Source organism: Thermobia domestica, chromosome 7, assembly GCF_964235325.1.
Source record: "Thermobia domestica chromosome 7, izTheDome1.hap1.1, whole genome shotgun sequence".
NCBI classification, from domain to species: domain Eukaryota; kingdom Metazoa; phylum Arthropoda; class Insecta; order Zygentoma; family Lepismatidae; genus Thermobia; species Thermobia domestica.
Window position 1 is genome coordinate 18,003,129 of NC_137460.1, and position 21,187 is coordinate 18,024,315.

The following is a 21,187-nucleotide window of genomic DNA, read 5'->3' on the forward strand; positions in this document are numbered from 1 at the left end:
TCTACAGTGTTATCGTTCGTGCTTTTTAGTTAACACCTTTCTTTTCAAGAGAATATATAGCCTAAAATTAAATACAGACAGTGATTAAAAGTTTGAGTTTAAGAACATATTTGTCTATATTTACATGAACATATTAACAAAACGTCTTGCTAGTTGATCTACACGTTTGTGTTAGGGTGTGCGTCTGGCAGGGTTAAGTCTTGGAGGAAATGTTTAATTCACAGCCCATTGAAGAAGAGGCTTCAACAAGCACTGGAAACGTGACATATAATTTGAAAAATCTTAGTGAAGGTTTAAGAATGGCAAATGAGCTTTGTGATTTCTTTATGAAAATTGATCCGTCTATGGAACGAAGTCTTATTTTTAAGAGGCAAATTGCTAATGCCACTGCTGAATATCAGTCTGAATTGAAGGAGCTTTTAAAAACTGCCAAGCAAGAAAAAATTATAAAATTCTTCAAACCATTGCCTAAGCCTGAAAATAATAATTAATCAATATGGTCAAAAACTTCAATTACAGTAAATTTATTTTTTTATATATGTATTTGTTTTTTATTTTGTCATCTAGGAACGTATCCCCTATAATCTCATATAAATTACCATTCCGTATTCACGGTTTCTGTATTCGCGGCATATTTATGGAACATATACCCCGCGAATGAAGGGCTTTTACTGTATATATATATATATATATATATATATATATATATATATATATATATATATATATATATATATATATATATCTTTTTTACATTATACAACGGTTACCGTTAAAACGCAGTTCATTTTTCTGCATTTTTCGCCTGAAATAGATGAAATTGGTTCTTGTGGCGCTGAATGAATATCACATAATTCCTTCCGGGCTATCTCTCACAGTTATTGCTCTATTGAGACCAGTCGCGCACCCTCAATGTTGTGTTAGGAGATCTACAAAGTTTGGAAGGAGGAGGTTGCTCCACCAATACCAGCCATTATGTCTATATTAGTATTTAACCTCTTAACTGCTAATGACGTGTCAACTCGTCATAAGAATTTTGATTGTATTTGCAGTCTAACGACTATGTTCGTCATAATTCAAAAGCCATAAGATTTTTATTAGCCCTGACGAATTAATACGTATTTTTTGTAGTACGTAAAATTCAAAGATTTCATTTCATAATACACATTTTTAACAATTTTTTCCCCCATTCAGATGCAACTATCTGATTCGCAAACTCCCCAGTTAACAGGATAATCATTGATATTATAGACGAATAGATGTTACGTTATTGTTAAGTACAGAGAAAATGATAGAACTAGATTGTTTTATAAAAAAAAGAAAGAGCACGGAACAATTTTCAGATCGAATCTTTAGGATTCATCCATCATTTCTCCACTAAACAAGTTTAATTTTATTTTTAAAAATGTGTATAAATGTTTGTCGAGTTATTGAGTTATCGGTGGGGGCTCCGGACCCAGTGGACCCCCCTACATGGGTGCGTAGCTGATTGACAGCAACACTGAAACCACAAATCCAAGTATATTTCTAACCACTTTTGCTTTTGGTAGAGTGCAGAGCGAGAAGAGTGCAAGTGATATTCTTGGGATACGGGATACATTTCTTAAAAAAAGAAAAAAAAACTCGCTACCTATCACCGTTTCTGTTCTATTGCCATCAACTTTGAAACTGGAAATGGTAGATTTCTAAGCACTTCCGGTATTTATAGAAACATAAGAATGGGAATCAGGCCCGTAGCCAGCCCCAAAATTTAGGGGTGGCCCGGTCGAAGTTAGGGGGCCCGACCCAATCATAGCACCATATTATAGTTCATTTGCAAGCCTATCGTGAAACTTTTATTGGGGCCAGCCAAAGTTTAGAGGGGGCGGCCCCCTAGTCCCCCTGTGGATAGGGCCTGGTGGGAATTGAACCTATTCTTGGTACACATTCTCAATTTCTTATCGTTTCTGCATTAATTGACGACATTCGGAAGAACAGACGTAGCGGGTGAATAAGACTTCTGATATTTATAGCATTGCATTGTTTCGAAGAGTAAAAACAAATTTAGATAAAAATAGATATCAATAAATGTGTTAGTAAACGAAAATATAATTAAATATTCAAGCTTGAAATGTCTTTTTCTTCACCGAAACGCGTTTTGTAACGAAAATCAATGTGCATTTTACGAGAATTCCGTGTGTCTTCTTCTGCTGGTAGGAACAGCCACATGAGACGCGTTTCCAGGCGGACACACACACATACACATGCAATTCCGTTTTAAAGTACGCACAACGAACGGGAGACAGGAAACGAACAGAGAAGAAGTAGAAACTAGAGAACGAAGAGAACGAGTGCATGAGGAGAAAAGAAAAAGAAAAAAATCGGACAGAAATTTGCGCATGCGCAAACAGCACCTGCCCTTGACAATAATTTTTGGCGCGGTAGCAACGCCGTGTACGGGAATCCCCTTCGTATTCAGTCGTACCGTGTCTGTTCCGCAGTAGTTTCGGTGTTTCGATTGGAATCGTGTGTGTCGTCTACAGTAATTGTTGCTTATTTTTTCCCCTCTGTTTTTCGTGAAGGTGCGCTAAGAAAAGATAAAATGATTATGTAACACCTTTCCTAGCTTTGGTGGATTAATGTATTCACAAGAATAAAACCGCCCTCCCTTACAGTGACCAGCGTTGCTCTTGTGTTGAGTTAAAAGAAATAGAAACCTGTGGATTCAAACTGTTGCTTCTAGTGGTATCGACAGATAAAATAGCAAGCGCGCGAGTGTGTGTGTGTGATTTTGTGAATATTATACGAAAAACAAAATTCTAAAACAGTTCGTGTGTTAATCGCATCGTAAAATAAAGAACATAAGTGTGTTTTACACTTTAGCAACAAAATTCTCTAGCAAACAATCAATACTTACTTTAATAGATCAATAACGTAAGTAATACAATAGGAGTCGCGCAAAACAATTTTCTCACTTTTGTGTAACAAAAAGTACTATTTACAGTAGTTGCTTCTAAGAAAGTTGAGAAAATTAAATATAAAATCAATAGTGTATCAAGTTTTTCTGAAATTTCTTAAGTGCACTTTGTCAGTGAACTTGAAATTGGTTTACACGTTTCTTACGTCGATCAAATATTGTTTGTACTATTCCCTAGGGATCAAATTGTGATATGAAAGAATAAAGACAACGTGAGCTGCTGTTAATATGGATTATTGATGAACAGATTTGTTTATAGTACATTCCGCTCGTACTATTGTGACTAGAATTATCAAAATATAAAAACAAACATATAACAACATACGTTGTGTCTCTTTGTACAATACTTGCGAACAGCGTTTATTTAAGTACCAATAAAACTGTCCGTAAACTATTAACAGAGATATAATCCGCGAAGGCAAGTGAAGAATTTAAAAAATAACGTAAACATTTGTGTTGTGTGCTAATATATATACGTCTGTTTTTGTTTGCGGTGTATGAATGCAAAAGAGAATAAGAACAAATATTTTACGTAATTTTATTAGAAAAATATTGTGGATTAATTACCTAAGGCAAATTTTTGTACTGTGATATCTCATCCTTTCGTATGACAATTCTAAGGATATTTTAGCAGTATATACTGTGAGCACAGATGATCCAAATTTCTAGCCCTCACTGTATGAAGAGAAATAGCCTGTATTTGTAAATTAAGTATATCAATTCTCTTCGCGGACGTTGGTAAAATCATAAAAAAACTTTAAAAAATGAAGTAATAATCACAATTATGGTATTAAAATTTAAACAAATCCATTAGCATTTATTACTGCTATTGCCAGATTTATCAAATCTTATAAGCAATCCAAGTTACTTCATACTTGCACCTATTACGCTTGAGCGACCTCTATTGTGAAATAAAATAGGTTGTAATTTAGAAATAAATCAAGAGACACTTTTACACATGTGTTCGTGTCCCAGTATCTGTACTTTAAAAGTGAACTAGAAAGAATTTTCAGAGAGAACATCTAGGTAAACATACTGAAAGGTCTTCAATACATACAATATACAGAGGCATTTAAAATACTCGAATCAGAAGAGGGAATAGGTTTACACGTTTGGAACATGGAACATTTTAATGGCTATTTGAACTGTAATAAATTTCGGAGCCGTAAATCGTAAATTAAAAGCAAAAACCACGATCTGTAACTTACTAAAAGTTGCTGTGCATAGAGTTATAACAAAAACGTATTGGTAGCCTATATAGTGCTTAACCATTCATTTTAATTTTTATTCAGGATAAGAGGTTACACAGTTTCTTTTTCAAAATTTATTTGAAACTTTCTTGGTAGGAGGTTTTACAGGTTCATTGTAATTACAACCATTTTTTCGAGTTAAGTTTAATTTTCATGTTACTGTTTAGAGAGTTTACAAGTCTTTTCTACATCTGGCCAGTTTAATAATTTATTTTGCTCTGGATTCTCGTACGATTTCCCAATAAATAAATTCAATTTGTAGGTTAACTTCAGTTTTACATTCTCCTATCTTGCAACATTATGCTCGAAGAATTTCAGAATTCGAAAAAAAAACTAGTAAAATTCATTGAAATCTGTCTAAATAAATATTGCTTAAACGGATGTTCCTATGTACATGTACTTCGTATTGACTGGAATTAAAAGTATATATGTTTTAAATATTTTACAGTAAAGAAATTACGACCAGTTTTTTGGGACAGTACATGACAAATCCGAGTAAGTTTTTCTTTCTAAAGAAAGTATCTTATCAATTGTAGGAATTTTGTTACAAAATTCTCTAGCCATTTACCTTGAGTATTAAGCAATAACACATCCCTATTTAAAAAAAAAAATAGAAACTATAAATAAATGTTTTACAACATAACACAATTTAGCCTATGCCTATGCAAAGCCTATGAAAAGCCTATGCAATACGAAGACTCTCTTGAAATAAGTAATGCAAATATTTTCGTAGGGGATTAGTTGCTGTGTTTTTTCTCGTGGCTTCGTAGAACGCTTTGGTTCGATTCTCAGTGAGATTACACTTTTACACCCGATGATAAACTCTAAATGTATGTCTTGTATATACACTTCACGCTGAAAAATTGTTTAACTATAATGAATATATAATACTATTGTAGAATATAATTCGAAGGATATTATTGTTTTAAAGTGTTGGAAATGCATTCAATATAAACTTAAACATTTCAATAACACTTTGATCTATGAACGGATAACTTTAAAATTAACTAAATGTGTGCCTAGGCATAATATATAACTGTTTGATTCGATTTCTGTTACCACAACGACGATATCATAACGACATAGTTAATAGTGATAATGTGTAATCATACTCTCCGTTGTGAGCAGTGTTTATTTAGTGAGAGTGTTTCGAGTGATATTAGTGGTGCATTCGCCCACTTATGACGTAATGTAATTAATGTTAAGAAGCAATGGAAGGTTGTGCTCCAAGATTATCTGGACGAAGTACTCGTCGCCGGCGTCTTGTACGTTCGGAAAGAATTTGCGAAAGTCATTTTGGATGGGACGTCATTATTAGAGACAGCTTGCTGCAAATAGCATGGCCTATGTCTCTCAGCGCCGAAGGGGAGAACTGCGACCCTCTCAAACAAAGGTAAGTACTATCTCCATTTTATGTTTTTTATCCTTCCTTGAAGTATTAAACGAACATTAAAGTTATTTTAAACCCAGTATAGTGATGTGATTACTTCCGTTATTACCAATTATTTACCTATATAGTCTTGAGATATCTATGTTTTTTCCTAAACCGACGCAATGACCTGGTCTCTCCTTTCTTGTTCCTCCCAAAAACTCACCTAATACAGCTTCACCTTCACATCTCATACCGATACGTAAATTTCTATTATCAATTTCACGTCATCTGTTTCCTCATTAATTTAAAGAAATTTCAACTCCTCGCTTTATGTCAATCCTCAGAGCCACATCATCTACACGCAAACACTCCACCTCATACACCTCATTCGTTAAACAAATATCCTTCTCTACACGTTTACTCAAATTGCCACCACTCACTTTCACTTCAGCGTACCTATTTCTTGACGGAAACACTAAATCTCACCTTATTCAAAACCTATATTTCTCCCTTTCGTGATCACTATGACCATCTCTCTCCTTGTACCAACATCTGTCTCAATTAGCATCGCAAACAGTGTGGATTGTATTCGTACGGAAGAATGTTTCTGTAATGAACTACGAAGCAAACCCACAACAAAAGATTTATCGCTGAACTAATTAAATATTTTTTTTTCCCCTTTCGGGAAATGACATGCTTCTTTCCTTATTTGAACTTATTCTCATGTATTTTTATAGCTACTACTAAACTCTACAATCACAGTCAGAAAAAAAAACAAACAACTTTACGGTAATAGTATGCGCTGCTTCGGTCTCGTCTATCGAAGACAAATATTATCTGTAGGTCTCACTTTGACCTTAAGAAAGACAACAATTTTTATATGAAGATAAGTCGTTTTGATTTGATTTTTGGTTTAGCGTCCCTTTGAGCTGCGAAGCCATATGAAACGTGGACCTACAGCTGAATGTGGGATCCGAAACACATAAGCTCTCATCGGGAATCGAATCTGGGTCTCCCATGAAAAAGGCTGCCACTTTTCTTGCTTTGTGTGATGTTACATGATCGTTTGGTTCATTTTGGGTGATTGTAATGAAACCTTCCTATTGGTGCAGATAGTACCTGTTTGCTCAACAGCGGGAAGCAGTAGTTTAGCCAACGACCGTCATTGGTATTTTGTTGTAATTATCAACAGAGTTGGCAATCAATTAAATTGCCGTGCAACTTTTTGTAAATAGGTAAATTTTTGATTGAAAGAGGGAAACTCGAACTTTTTCATAAAGGGTGGCAAAGTTTCCGTTCTGCAACACATCTTAAAGCAAATCGGCTCAATCTATCGTCTGACTATATTACTGCAGTTACTCATTAACATCACTGTGACCATGGCAGTGCCTATCACGTATGCTGCTAGAACTACATGTCAACGACACCTCTTTAATCTATTCTCATATATTTTTAATCGACTCTCATGTGTGTTATTTAGTATGTGGTGGGACTAACTTTAAATCAATAACTGATAATATATAAACCATAAACTAAAATTCCAGTGAGTATTCACATAAAATTTATTTCAAGTTACCATAATCACTTAGAGGCAATTTCTAGTTCTGATGACATTTCATGAGCAGTTGCCATTACTCAAGTGAAATTTAGCATGTTGCTGCACATTATAGAAAATAGAAATGGTTTATTGAATTTGATGTTAGTTGGCTGTAAAGATATTTAGCTACGTCCATACTTAATTTCGGAACTCTAAGTGGCTTCAAATAAAACTGTGCTTCTCCTGTTTGTTCCTGTGCATGAAACAAACATTTTTTGCTAACGTAGCGGTTCTTCATAACTCAGATGAGGATTGGTATGTCCTGTTGGCATTTTTCTACCTAATAATGCCCAGCAATTATTCCTAAAACCCTCCGAGAAACAACTATGCACAGTAAGAGGATTGCCTGAGTTTGTCGGATCTTTTCACTTACTGAATAAATATAATTCTTTACGGCATCAGTGACAGAGATTTCATAATTTATTTTATCGGCTTCCCAAGATTATATTTGTCCCTAGTTCTTTCTTGAAGACCTAAATTGAATTGCATTTTTTTCATTAACGAAGACCTGTGCATCGTAGGTCTATTGATATGATTTGCTGGCACCATGGTCGCCCGCAGCAGGGACAACTGGGGGACGTTGCAACCTCTGGATTTTGGAGCAGGCCCGCAACCAGACACAGAAGTTTGGGTGGGATGAATACGATAGGGGGGCAAATCATTAAAAATTCTCTTACAAATATCTAAATTGTGATTTTTGTATTAATAATAGGATTTTGTATTGAGGTCTGGAGGGGCAATGAAAAGTTTAGGGGGGCCAGGCTCCCCTTGGCTCCCTCTAGTTGCGGGACTGTTTCCGAGTGATGCGGGTCGATTCTAGGAAATGCATGGCAAAACATCTTCATTTTCTGTCACATACAATAGTACTCATATATTTACATTAAGTACTAAAATTAATAAGGATATTTGCCTAAATATCTTTTGATTAATATGATATAGTGTGCGCACGCGTGTACCAAACTGTGTGTGTATTCCCGACTTTTTGTGTATGTCACTGTTGTTTCACATATTCTTTTGTAAAAATAAATTCTGCGGGCGTCCCTGGTGCCACCTTTCAATATGATGACTTTATATACATGCTTTACGTAGAATGAATATACAACGTTCGCTAGGAAAATTCCAATTCCAATGGGTGTTTGTAGTTACGTTTTTTGCTTGTAATTTTTTTCTAATTTAATTGTACTGGCCTTTGTTCTGAAATGTCCAATGGACATCCGTGTTTGAATATCGGGATATCCACTAAAGGCTAGTGTTTTCTCAATGGATGTCCCATAACGTTCTGTACAAAGTCAGACGCCCCCTTATGTCCCGGAAACTGAATTCTTGTAGGATATTTTTGAGCTTCTTCCTTCTTGACCAATAATAAAACAGAACGATTTTATGATGTGGAAATACCTTTTTTCCATCAGGAAGGTACAGTGATTGACATCAAAAACCACTTCAATATTTCTACTATTCTTACAGTTTATACTACGAGCTACAATATCCCAGTATAGTTATGGTACTTGTGGGATGTCCAGGAAATACGGTGTCCAGGCTCACAACCAGAAACGTCTACTGAGAAAAATTCAACCCATCTATGTAATATTGAACCTGTCCTATTCTGCACCCTACGTAACGATACGTAGGCTAATTGATATTGACTGCAATCTATATTCTTAGAGAACAAATAATAGAACCAAATTATTTATATAAAAACTCTTACGCTTATAAAAATCATTTTTCTGGTAGCAAGTACAGTTCTGTTAAGAAAGTCAAAAAATATTAGTCGAATTACGAAATAATTTGTAATGTTAGGATCCGGTGGCCCCCCTCCGTGGGTGCACCCCTCACGGTGTGCAGGCATGTATAGGCAGGATTTCGGAAAGGGGGGCGGGGTCCGTGACATAAAATACTGTGGTTATCACACTAGGGGCTCGATCATTCTAAACTATTTTACTGGAACATATATTGGTTCGTTTAGCAAAAATTTAGTAATCAGGGGGGGTAGGGGGGGTAGAGGGGCGTGACATGAAATACTGAACGCTCAAGAGCTCGATCAATCTAACCTATTTTACTGGCAACATATATTGGTTTGCAAGGACAATAAAATGAGGATATTTTAGTAAGTATTTTAATAACAAACTATGAAGAAATTTCGAGTAAAAGATACAAAAAAAAAAAAAACTAAAAAAGATTTTACAGTATCTGCGTTCTTTTCTCTGTTGAATCAAATGTTAACAGCAATTTCTTTTCACATCACGTTTTTGTTTTCATTATTCCTTTAACTGCTTTAAGTTCCAAATGACAGGTTAAAGGAGCAGTAGAAAACTGTTTTTGAAATAACATGTTCGATACTACAAAAAGCAGGATTGGTTCGACTGTACCCCTCCGCCTCCGCTATATTGCCACATCATGTCTTATTTACACGTGATATAACTAATTCATTAATTAGGTGCATTTCTTCAGTTTTAATGAATTAATATTGAAGGGAAAGGTAAATAAATTTTATATTTTGAGGATTGAAGTCCGATGATTAACGATGTTCAAGGGGACTACTTTTTATAAATCATTCTAGTCCACCGCAAGTTTACTCACTCTTTCTTGCTGCATTTTTGAGCCATATTTGGGTGCGATTTTGCACCGGAAGTTTTACACACACAAATACAAATTCACACAAGTTCAACCACAGATTACTCGAAACAGAATATCTTGCAGTTCACCAGAAGACGTCCTTTTTCCTTACTGGTTTGCGAACTAAAAAGTTTTTTTTTTTTTTGTATATGATAAGCTTGCACAGTTATACGATATAAAATGATAAACTGTTTGTAATGGGCCATATTAGGATGAATTTCAATTAAATTATCATATATAATATTTTCCTTGTTCAAATATACATATTTTTCAGTGGAAAATAGAATGAAGTTTGAAAGTCCTAAATCAAGGTAAAGTAGGCGAAGTAACGTAAAGGAAAAAAAGACTGTGTTTTGAAAGCCAAGTAATAAGTCTCATTGCTATTATTACAAATATCAATATCCAAAAGTGCCTAATGGTCTTTTTCATCAATATTCAGTACCTTTTTCACTTAGATAAACTCATTTCAGGTAAGTAAATAAAAACAAATGAAAAATGAAGAAAAATGGAATCCTTGAAAGCAAAACGTAGACAAATTCACCAGTGTTCAGAAGATGCTGTCTATAATGCACTGAGGAGAGTGGGTCGGTGGGTCAAAGTAGGTCATTAGGTCAGAGTGGATCATGGTTGGCCAGTGAGTCAGTGTGTCAGGGTTGGTCACGGTGGGTCGCAGTGGGTCAGGTTCTGTTGATTAACAATTCACTGATTAACTTACAAGTATTGACCTACTGACCCACTTCATCTCTGACCTATAGTGTACAAAGGAGAGAGTCTAATTAGCAACAAATAATTAATATGCTAGATCTACAATATTAAAAGATGATCATAGTCATTGTAGTATATGGACAAATATTCGACAGGAATTTCGAAGTTGAAGAAACCACAATTGAATGAAGAAAACTTATATGACAATATAGCACAATTATCCTATATAGTTCCCGGGATTATCGGGACAATAAGTAGACGTACCATGAACGTCCTGCATGGGACGTTCTAAAGGATTTTCACGAGACGTCCTTGATGAGACAGGAAATCACAGGGAAATCTCACTCTGGATATATCTAGGACCACATTATCCCAGGATTTACCAGTGAGATCCCGTTGAATATACCGTTTTTCGAGATAGTATGGGACAATAGGATATCCTCCGGAGGTCCCATGGATGTTCCGAGAGCAAATTCGGATGATCATGGGATGTTCCGTTGTCCATTGCGGATCAATCTCGCACGTTTCGCAGACATTGGTGTGCTATTTGGGTATTACTGTAACTTTAATATTTTTCTACACCCCCCGACAACGGCCTGGCTCTGTGACATTTGTCCGGATTGCCTTCCTTATGGTGGTCCTGCAGCAGTACCTGGAAGATAAGATGTACCGACTAACCAATCAATGATGGCTAAACGTCCATGAAAAATACTGTTATTGTATAGAACAGTTTTTCGGCCACAATTTCTCAAAGACCCGACTGTCCGTGATCATCCCGTTACATTATTTGAGCGATACGTGAGTAAAAATATCTTACATCGTCCTGGAAAAATCTACTTAGGAAGTAATACAAAAGGAACGTGCATAACTGTTTTTGCTCGTTTTACGATATGATTTTTTTACCTCTTGAAGATAAAAAGAATGAAATTAATTTTATTAAATGACTTTTTTCTTTACAAGAATAATTAAATTTTCAAATTGCAGTGGCGGGTTCTTTTGTTACGAAACCCTTAATTAAAAACGATGTATCATTTATCATACTAATTAATTAAGGCTTAGTAATAAAGACACAAAAAAGAAAAGGAAGTTCAGTCCGCTAGATGGCAGTCTTCAACCGTTTCAGTACTAACAAAGAGGAAAGAAGTGTGATGGTAAGGAGTTTTCAAAAGGTTCTTTTACGAAAAGCTTGTCGTCACTTGTTTCATACCTTTCCTCTCTTTTCTTTAGGGATTTACTTATTTTTTTTAAGTAAGAAAGGAAAATGCGTTTTTAAATCCAGAACCGTTGAACAAAGGCCGGCGAAACGAAAATAATTTAATGGAAAGTCAACATTCACCGCATTGTCAAGTTCAGTGCTTAAAGAAAAAGGAATACTGCTTTCCGATCGTCACTAAGGTATAAAGATGCATATGTGAAAAAGGCCATAGGTCATCGGGTGATCCTCCAGTGCATTGTCTCCGTTGACCTTTCAATGATCCTCACCAAATTCCTTGTTTGTCAATAAATTTCTACCGATAGCAGAGTAATAGTCTGATATTTTTTAGAGAGTCACATTGGCTTAAATTAAATATACATATACCCTGTTCCATATACAGGGTGACCAATAAAAAGGTAATAAAATTAAAAGGAGGTGTTTCTTCTCTAGTACAACAGAAACAAGCGAACAATATAATAATAAAAATAATATATCAATGTTCAGAGAAATTTAACAGTATTTTAGGTTTAAACTTTAAATGTTGATTCATCTACCTGTAACATAATATTTATTCTAATTGTGTTTGCTTCTTAGAAATAATATTTAAATTTCATTGTTGTTATTAATTTCCATTATTTTATATTGCAGTATTATTTATTACATTACTTGCAATTTGCTTCATATAGTGCCGAAGAGAACTGTTCCCATCTGAAAGAACCGCTTCTGCTTGATGTTTGTGTTTTTGTTTTGTTTTGTTCTTGCGCTTTTGGTAGAAAACAATGTTGAATTTATATAGTTACATTTTGTTAAATGACATACTTAATAAAATTAAAAGTATTACAGATATAACCTTGTTTATTCAAAAATAATTTTAGGAACGATCCAGAAAGTGCATCAAAAGATTGCGATATTGGCCAAGAATTTTAGAGATGATAAAAGAAATGGATCAAAAGATTGCTTTCTTGGCCAAGATTTTAGGAACGATCCAGAAAATGGATAAAAAAAACCTACAATCTTGTTCAAGAAATTTTTAGGAATGACACCAAAAAAGAATCGAAAGATTGCGATCTCCGCCAAGAATTTTAGAAATGATCCCAAAAAATGAATCAAAAGATTGCAATCTTGACCAATAGTTAGTTTTTGGATCAGGGGACACAAAATTTTTGAACGGCCCCTAAATTCAGTTTTCGTATTTTCTACGGAATAAGCACATCATAACGAGTTAAGTGATAGTTTGGGTTTGGCTACACACTATATATAGTTCTCCAGATATAAGGCCTACAAGAAAATGTTTGATTCAAGTAAAATGGATCTTTTGATCCAAATATATTAAAGGTTATTAAATATACTTTGTAACTATTATATTCTAATTTAAATTACTAAGTTCTGTTTGTGTGCTGAAATCTAACAATAGCTGAAAAAACAATACTTGCCAGGAGTACTCCTGAAAAAACCTCAGACTTTTTGATTAGTCGTAGCGCTGTCAGTAGAGGGGCGAGAGACGTGGGAGATTGTTTCTAACGCTCAGCTGTTTTCATTCGTCATTATAATTTTGCCAGGAGCTCATCGTAATACATACGTAATCGAAATGTCAGTGGTAAAGCGTTCACCTCTGGTGCTTGGGGTTCCTGGTTCGATCCCAGCTTGCGCCGTATGGACTTTGTGGTGGACAAACACCGTGCTCGTGCGTTTTCTCGGAATTCTCCCGTTTCCTCCCACTTTCTTCATTCCACCATTCATTCATTTCTCATAATCACCGACTCCTTTAGCATAACTGGCATAACCGTGGGACTTTTAAAGATTTCATTTCATTTTGTAGTCAAAACGTTTTTTCAAAAGCAATACATTTGTGATCACATTGCAAAAAACTTTATGCTTAAGGTTTGCTATTCCACGTAATGAAAATGTTCCTGATTGGAAACCTACCTTACTGTGAGTTAACAATTTTCAAAAAGTAATTCAGTCTTTAAAAAAAATCATCTGGCTGTGCTCGTACTCCTAAAAATGTTGATGTTGTGAGACAATCTGTTTTACAGTGTCCAAGACGTTCTTCAAGAAACAATTATGTGTTCCTGTTCACAATTGTGCAATTTCTTATCATAGGACAATAATTACAAACTGTATTCAATACAATTGAAGCGGTGGATTCCAAAAGAGCCTAAGTCAATTTTTGTCAATTTTGAGATATTGTTTCTATTAAGTTCCATTTCAGCATGTCCGTAAATTAAAGTGATATTAATGCCGAAACTCCATAAATTAAATTAATTGTAGGCAAAAGAAAACAGCGTTGTTTTCCAAAATGTCCTTAGTCAACAGTATTCTCTGAAGTTATTTTGTAACTCGTGCCAAAAACGCTTATACAGGGTTTTCCCAAAACAACACTGACAACGTTTGGGAGGTGATTCCTGACACTAAGATAAGGCAAAAATTATAGACCAACCTGGGTGCACAAATGCTTCCTTTCGGAGTTATAAGCTGTTGAAAACATGAAGAAAATGAACTTTAAAGATCCATAGCTCCAAAACTATGGAAAATACCGTAGTCGGGACAGGGCTTCACTAAGGAACTAGTATGTGCCCTATCCAAATAACCCAGTTTCATAATTCTGTGGTACTTCCGCAACAATTTTTATAGAGGTAGTTATTGAGTACTTCAAGTTACATGCCCGTACCCAAATCCCTCTATTACAATTGTTGTGTGAGTACCTCAGAATTCTGAAACATGTATTTTTGGATAGTGCACATATTAGTATCTAAGTGAAGTCTTGACCCGACTACGGTAGGTTCCATAGTTTTGGAGTTATGGAACTTTGAAGTTCATTTTTTCATGTTTTTGGCAGCCTATAACTCCGAAAGGAAGCACTTGTGCACCGAAGTTGGTCTATACTTTTTGCCTTATCTTGGTGTCAGAAATCATCTCCCAAACGTTGTCGGTGTTGTTTTGAAACACCCTGTATAATTCTTGCTATAGATATGATAATTTCACCGTTATCTTACGAAAAGTAGATAATTACAATTTTCGTTTATGTAGATTACTTTTCTTTCACAGAAATAAATGATGAAAACACACACAAAAAAATCGTCTCCTGAAAAACTGACTCTCTTGCCTTGGGCTCTTTTGCAATTGAGCTCTTCAATTTTATTTTTTGGATGGTGGGTTATATTTTTAAACAAACCTTATACTCCATTATCTTACAAAAAGTTTTGGGAGTTAGAGCGAAAACACATGAATTACTTTTCATCTTTGTCATGAATATTCTGGTTCTAAATAACTATAAATATTTGCTTTTTTAAGTTGAAGTAATGAATGCATCGGAACATCAAGAGTAGTTCTGATATAAAGCACATTAAAAAGATACAGAAATGAAGAAACATGTGCGGATTCTTTAGCTGAATTTTATTTATTACCATTATGTTGGATTATAGGTAAAATTGGATTGAACTGTAAGTAATATTGGATGAGAACATACGTAACATTACATTAGCTTGATTTCAATTTAACATCACAACAGTGAGGCTATTTGAGACGGAACATATTGTTTATAATAGGCTCCAAACAAATACGCAGGATTGCATCCGAGGTGAGGTGAGGTGAGTTGATTTTGAGTTTAACGTCCCTTTGAACAGCGAGGCTATGTGAGAATATAGCCATCGTCCTACTGATTAACGTGGAATCCGAACGACATGAGTTTCCGCCGGGAAACGAACCCGGGTCTCACACGCCAAAGGTGTATACGCTACCGCTTAGCCATGAAGGAGCTCTGGAATTGCTTCCGTCTTGAGTACACCCACTGGTAATCATACCCGAAACCAGATGCGTGGAAAACACATGCAGTGTTCACTAGGTGATAAGAATATACACGAATGAGTAAAAAGGGACCTACTTTTTACTCAGCCTATAGAATTCTTTTGTAATTAAGTGTATAAATGCCATTATCTCCTTGTCTTTCTTCCTTTAGTTTCTGACAGGTGGTTGCGCCACCCCTTTTGTATTCTCAAGCATTTTGTTTTATAAACCAAATATTTACCTTCCCTGCCCAGAAGACTAAGACACTCAAGTGTATTAAAATGTAGAACCAACACCAATGGTGGCCAAGATATAGAGAATCAGAACAAGCATGTCGAAGAAAGTGATCCATAGAACGGAAGTGATATAAATCAACCATTTCCGGTTTTAATATTCATCACTATAGAGTAGTATATTTCGTGTTCATCTTTTACTTTTTATTAAAGGAGGAAATGCCATCGAATATAGTAACCATTTAATCTCAGATTTCCTTACTTAATCTTGTTTAAACCGGGAGTGACAGAAATCAACCACTTCCAATTTTATTCAGCCAATCTATTATTTCTATTTCTACAAAAGGTAGATTATTAATTAACCAAATAACTAATTAATCACAAATTAACCAAAATAAAGTTCTGAATTGCATTTGATGTATCCAACTATTTTTTCTAAATAGTTACGAACAAGGTGGGTGAAATATCACTCTCTAATACAAAGCTTGTAGAGAAAGAAAGCACTGTCTACTAAAACAGGTTTCTGCAAGCCAAGTTTATTTTTACATAAAAGACCACATCTTAAATTACTTTTCGATTTACTTTCCACCAATGTTCAAAACCTTGTCAGAGCGGAAGAGTAACTTTTCCAAACCTTCCACAACGAAACATCCTCCAGTGTCCGGCAAATACGCACCGTTTAAAATACTGTGAGATTGAGAAACCTTCGGCGTTCAATTCAAAACAAACGGAGGGGGATTCTCAGTAAAGGAGTTGTGTTGCTCCATAACAATGCTTGTCCGCATACCGCTGGTGTCACCCAAACATTAATAGGATAATTTGGTTCGGAGCAGTTTCACCATGCGTTTGGCGCCATCTGATTACGACTTGTTTCTTCACCTAAAGCGTGAGCTCGGCGGTAAGCTCTTTGAAAGTGACGAACGCCCTGAAAACGCTGTGGAGTTCTGGTTCTGTTCACTGGCGGAATGTTTCTATGAGTAAGGCTTTAACAAACTGGTCACCCGCTGTGACAAGTGTTTGAACATTGGTGGAAACTATGTCGAAACGTAGTTTAAGATGTGTTCTTCCACGTAAAAGTAAATTAGGCTTGAACAAAAATATTTTAATTTTTCCGGCAAGGGCTCCCATGTTGTGGTTCCCAGAAGGAGGAAAATATAAGCGAATTTCAAATATAGTTTCAAATTTTGATGTAATTATTCTAAAAATTCTATTGGGTTTTCAATCTCTTGAAGTACATTTTCCTCTAAGGTGGGGGCAAGCCCCCCCCTGATGGGCGCCCTTGTTTTCTGGTACTTACTTTCCGGACATACCTCAGAAAAATATTTAATTTTTATACTTTGATATAAGGTTAGCATATTTTAAAATTTTATTCATTTATATTTCTAGGTATTTCTGGCCCAGGCAAGCAACCTGGCCCATAGCAAGCCCAAAAATTTAGGGGGTGGCCGGTAGAAGTTAGGGGGGGCGACCTAATCCTATTATACTTCATCACCATATTATAGTTCATTTGCAAGCCTTCCGTGAAACTTTTAGGGGGGACAGCCAAAGTTTAGGGGGCGGCCCCTAGCCCCCCGTGGATACGGGCCTGCAAGCAACTACCAACAAACGTTTAGGACATACATTTGTTTGAATGGGGGGAGGGGGAAGAGTTCATTTAAAATTTTAAGCCGCTCCACACTTACAACTATAATCGATAATTACCAATAATAAAATAAAGCTTATTACATACCAAAAATTACTTATTGGAATTGCTGGTTATAGAATGTGTGACAAAAGGGAATTTTGATACGGAATATTTCTTTTAAAGAAAACTTTCCTTATAAAATCACCTGTATCAATAAATGATTCAAAAATGTGAAATACATTTTTTTTCGGACAAAATATTTAATTTCAAATCAGCAGAATTTTCTTTCATGAAATGATTAAAACACTACATACTTATTAATGTTTCAAGCATGCTAATTAATTTTCCCCGCAGCTCGTTCTAATTAATTCATTGTGTGGTGTGTGTATGTTGTGGATTAAATAGTGCTTCATGGTATGGTTTTGGAATTAGTGTTTTGTCACGACCTCTATCCGTAATATGGTAAACTACATTTTCCGTTTGTAAACAGAGTGGGTAGTTTAACCGTCAAATGTATTTATGTGTGTTATGTTGGTCTTTTTGTATGCAGAATGTCTCTGTGAAAGTAAACATTTGGTTGCGTATAGGATTTAACAGAGCTTTAAATACAACCGATAAATAATAATATTTGTGTTTGTAAATGGTTTACTTTCTACCAATTTTTCTTTTACATCTAATAATGATTTAACCAAAATGAAATTTAGCAGCACAGATGGGCGTTCAACTATTTTTTTAAAAATGGTAATGTACAGTGTGGGCAAAACATTTGGCTGTAATAAAAATATCCAATTTTTTTAGTCTTAATATAAGATTGCGTTATTTTTACATTTTATTTATTTATTTACATATATTTCGTGGCATTTCTGGTACAGACAAACAAGCAGCCACAAAAGTTTAGTTACATAAATATGTTTAAGAGGCACAATTTATTAAAATTCTTAATTGTTACATATCACACGATTTTTAAGTTTGGTAATCATAAATTTAATATTTGCACACTTTCACTGAAACAACCTACTACACCAATAATAATAACAATAATACTGAACATTTCAAAAACGTTTATTATCCCGTATAAAAACAGACTCGCTTTTTATGGATAGATGCCTGAGACACTTTCTATAATGAAATTCTATTTATTGTAAAAGTACGTTGTAGGTAATTCAGGACTTTATTATCATAATGGAACTATTAATTTTTTTTTCATCGACCTTTCATTTTTTTTTTTTTTTTTTTTTTTGCGACAATTTCTTTCATCCCAGGTACGAGTAGCAACAAGCTAGTTTAATTCTTAATATAAAGCTAAAAGGGTGTGGGTGACTAAATGATAGAGCGTTTACCTCTGGTGAACGGGATCCCTGGTTCGATCCCAACTCACAACAAGTGGACTTTGTGGTGGACGAACACCGTGTCCATGGTATTTCTCGGGATTATTCAGTTTCCTGCCACTTTAATCATTCCATTGCATGCATTCATTTGTCATCATTATTTTCTACTTTTTCCTTTAGCCGGGAAATGTGTGGGAAGTAAAACTGAAAGATGTCATTTCATTTCATTGGACAAGGTAAATGTAGGGGGCTATTAATTCTATTCTTACTAATTAAGGAATTTAAAATGGAGGTTAAGTAAGCATAATACTCATTGCTGTTTAAAACTATTTAATTAATGGTATTCGAGAAGTCTTAAGTGTATGTCTATTTAAAACATATTTAGAGAGGGATTAATTTTAAAAATACGGACCACAATATTCAACTGTTTCGTTTTCATTTATTGAACTAAATCAAGTTATGTTGCCATTATACAATTCGTTTCTCCGGAAGAAAGAGCTTGAGAGGGAGCTTTGGAATAGGATTGTTAACTTTTGTTTCTTAACTATGAACAAAACCGGCTAAGCCCTTCATGACAAAATCATCTAAATAAAATTTACCACAAGCGTAAACGACTCCTAGACCCTTTCCGAAGAAACGGCTTACCCTTCGTCATAGCGTTGATATATATATATCTATATCTATCTATCTATCTATCTATCTATCTATCTATATATATATATATATATATATATATATATATATATATATATATATATATATAGGGGCTATATAGGGCCGGATTTAGGGGGTGCAAAGGTGCACGTGCACAACCCCGCCCTTCGTTGTAAATATATACTACCTAAAGTAAGAAGCTAGCAATGAGTTTTGCAAAATCAATAGTTTAAGTCAATTTTCTGAAGGTTGAAGGAAAAGAATTCATCGAGAGCAGACACTTAGCATTTCCAAAGGAATTCCTCATTCACATCACAGATGCCTAAAGGCATTTAAAAACCTCAAATTTAATTCAAATGTACTGGTAGTTATTGATGCACCCCCCGCAGATAATCCTGGATCCGGCCCTATATATAGGCAGGGGGACTGCTTGATGACATGCTGCCCGTCTCCCTACCTTTTCAGATCCACTTTTACTCCAGATTTCACACACACACACACACACACACACACACACACATATATATATATATATATATATATATATATATATATATATATATGACCAAAATCGTCAGAGCTTTTATGTGAAAATAGTTTGATAAATCTCACCTCGAAGAATGTAGGAACTCTTTTGGACTTTTTTTTCGGCTTACGTCAGATTACAGGGTAATTAATGAAATACTTATTTATGAAATGAGGACTAATCATGTTAGTTGTTTGTGAAAAACTCACTCGAAAGAAACATCCTGGAAGTGAAATAACAGCTATTAAAAAATAACAGAGGAATGACTTACATCTTAGGTCTGCTAATTAAATATTTGTTTATAAAATATGAACAAAATTGCTTGAGACATTTTTAGACAATTGTCTTTTTAACAAAGTTACTCCTTTGGATATTTTCTACAAATATTGTATGGGTTATAACGTGTTAAGGGTTGCTAATGGTATCTTAATTTATTAAAGTATTTAAAATAAATCATTAAAGCTGTTGTAGGAAAAATTGCAAATTTTGGTTTCCAGCCTCCAGTAAGCTATACCTATTTTTAGAGGTAGGAAGAAAATTCCAAAAGAAAACTCTTTTTATCTTATCTTAGAACTTATCTTTATCTCAGAACTTATCTTTATATTAAACTATATTTATCTCAGAAAATCTTAGAGAATTCTTAAATTTAAAATTTGATGTAGATACGTTAAAACGGTATGGTTTCCAGGGAAGTGTATATAGGCCTACATAGGAAAGAACGAAGAAACTGACGAACAGATGCACAAACATCTGAAAAACATTTTTGTCTATGTAGAGGCTATGAAACGTGTAAATTCACTGATACTTCGAAGTCCATTATTTTCATGAATTCCATATTTTCTTCTCTCCTACCGACGCACAGTCGGCTAAAATCCCAAAAGTACTAGTCAAAATATGAAACCCTTGTTCCATTTGCCTGATATTATGAATATATAAGTATTGGAGATCCAATGGTGCAACTAGATTTGCTGCGCTATGGATCGATTGATCATTAATTTACTCATACCCGCTCCCTGCCCCACGCATTCCAGCTGGTTATATATATATATATATATATATATATATATATATATATATATATATATATATATATATATATATATATATATATATATAGAGAGAGAGAGAGAGAGAGAGAGAGGTATATATATATATGAGGGCCATCCGGAAAGTGGTACCCGTTTGTGCAATAAAGACACAGTAGTACATATTAACAAATATATACATTTTTATTGGAAAGAGTTTACTTTACACTACTTCTCCACATAATCACCAAGCAAATTGAGGCATTTGTCATACCGTTTGTCAGTTTTTATATTCCAGCGTCATAGTCTTCCGCCGCCAGCGT

At 34.8% G+C, this 21,187-nt stretch overlaps 1 long non-coding RNA gene across 1 annotated transcript in view; it reads left to right on the forward strand.

The window, feature by feature from the left end:
- The first annotated feature begins 5,214 nt into the window (after positions 1-5,214).
- Positions 5,215-21,187, forward strand: part of LOC145688833 (uncharacterized) — a 223,310-nt gene continuing 207,337 nt past the window's right edge. Inside the window, exon 1 of the long non-coding RNA XR_014131997.1 lies at positions 5,215-5,599. This is a non-coding gene — a long non-coding RNA (uncharacterized LOC145688833). The remainder of the gene's footprint in view (positions 5,600-21,187) is intronic.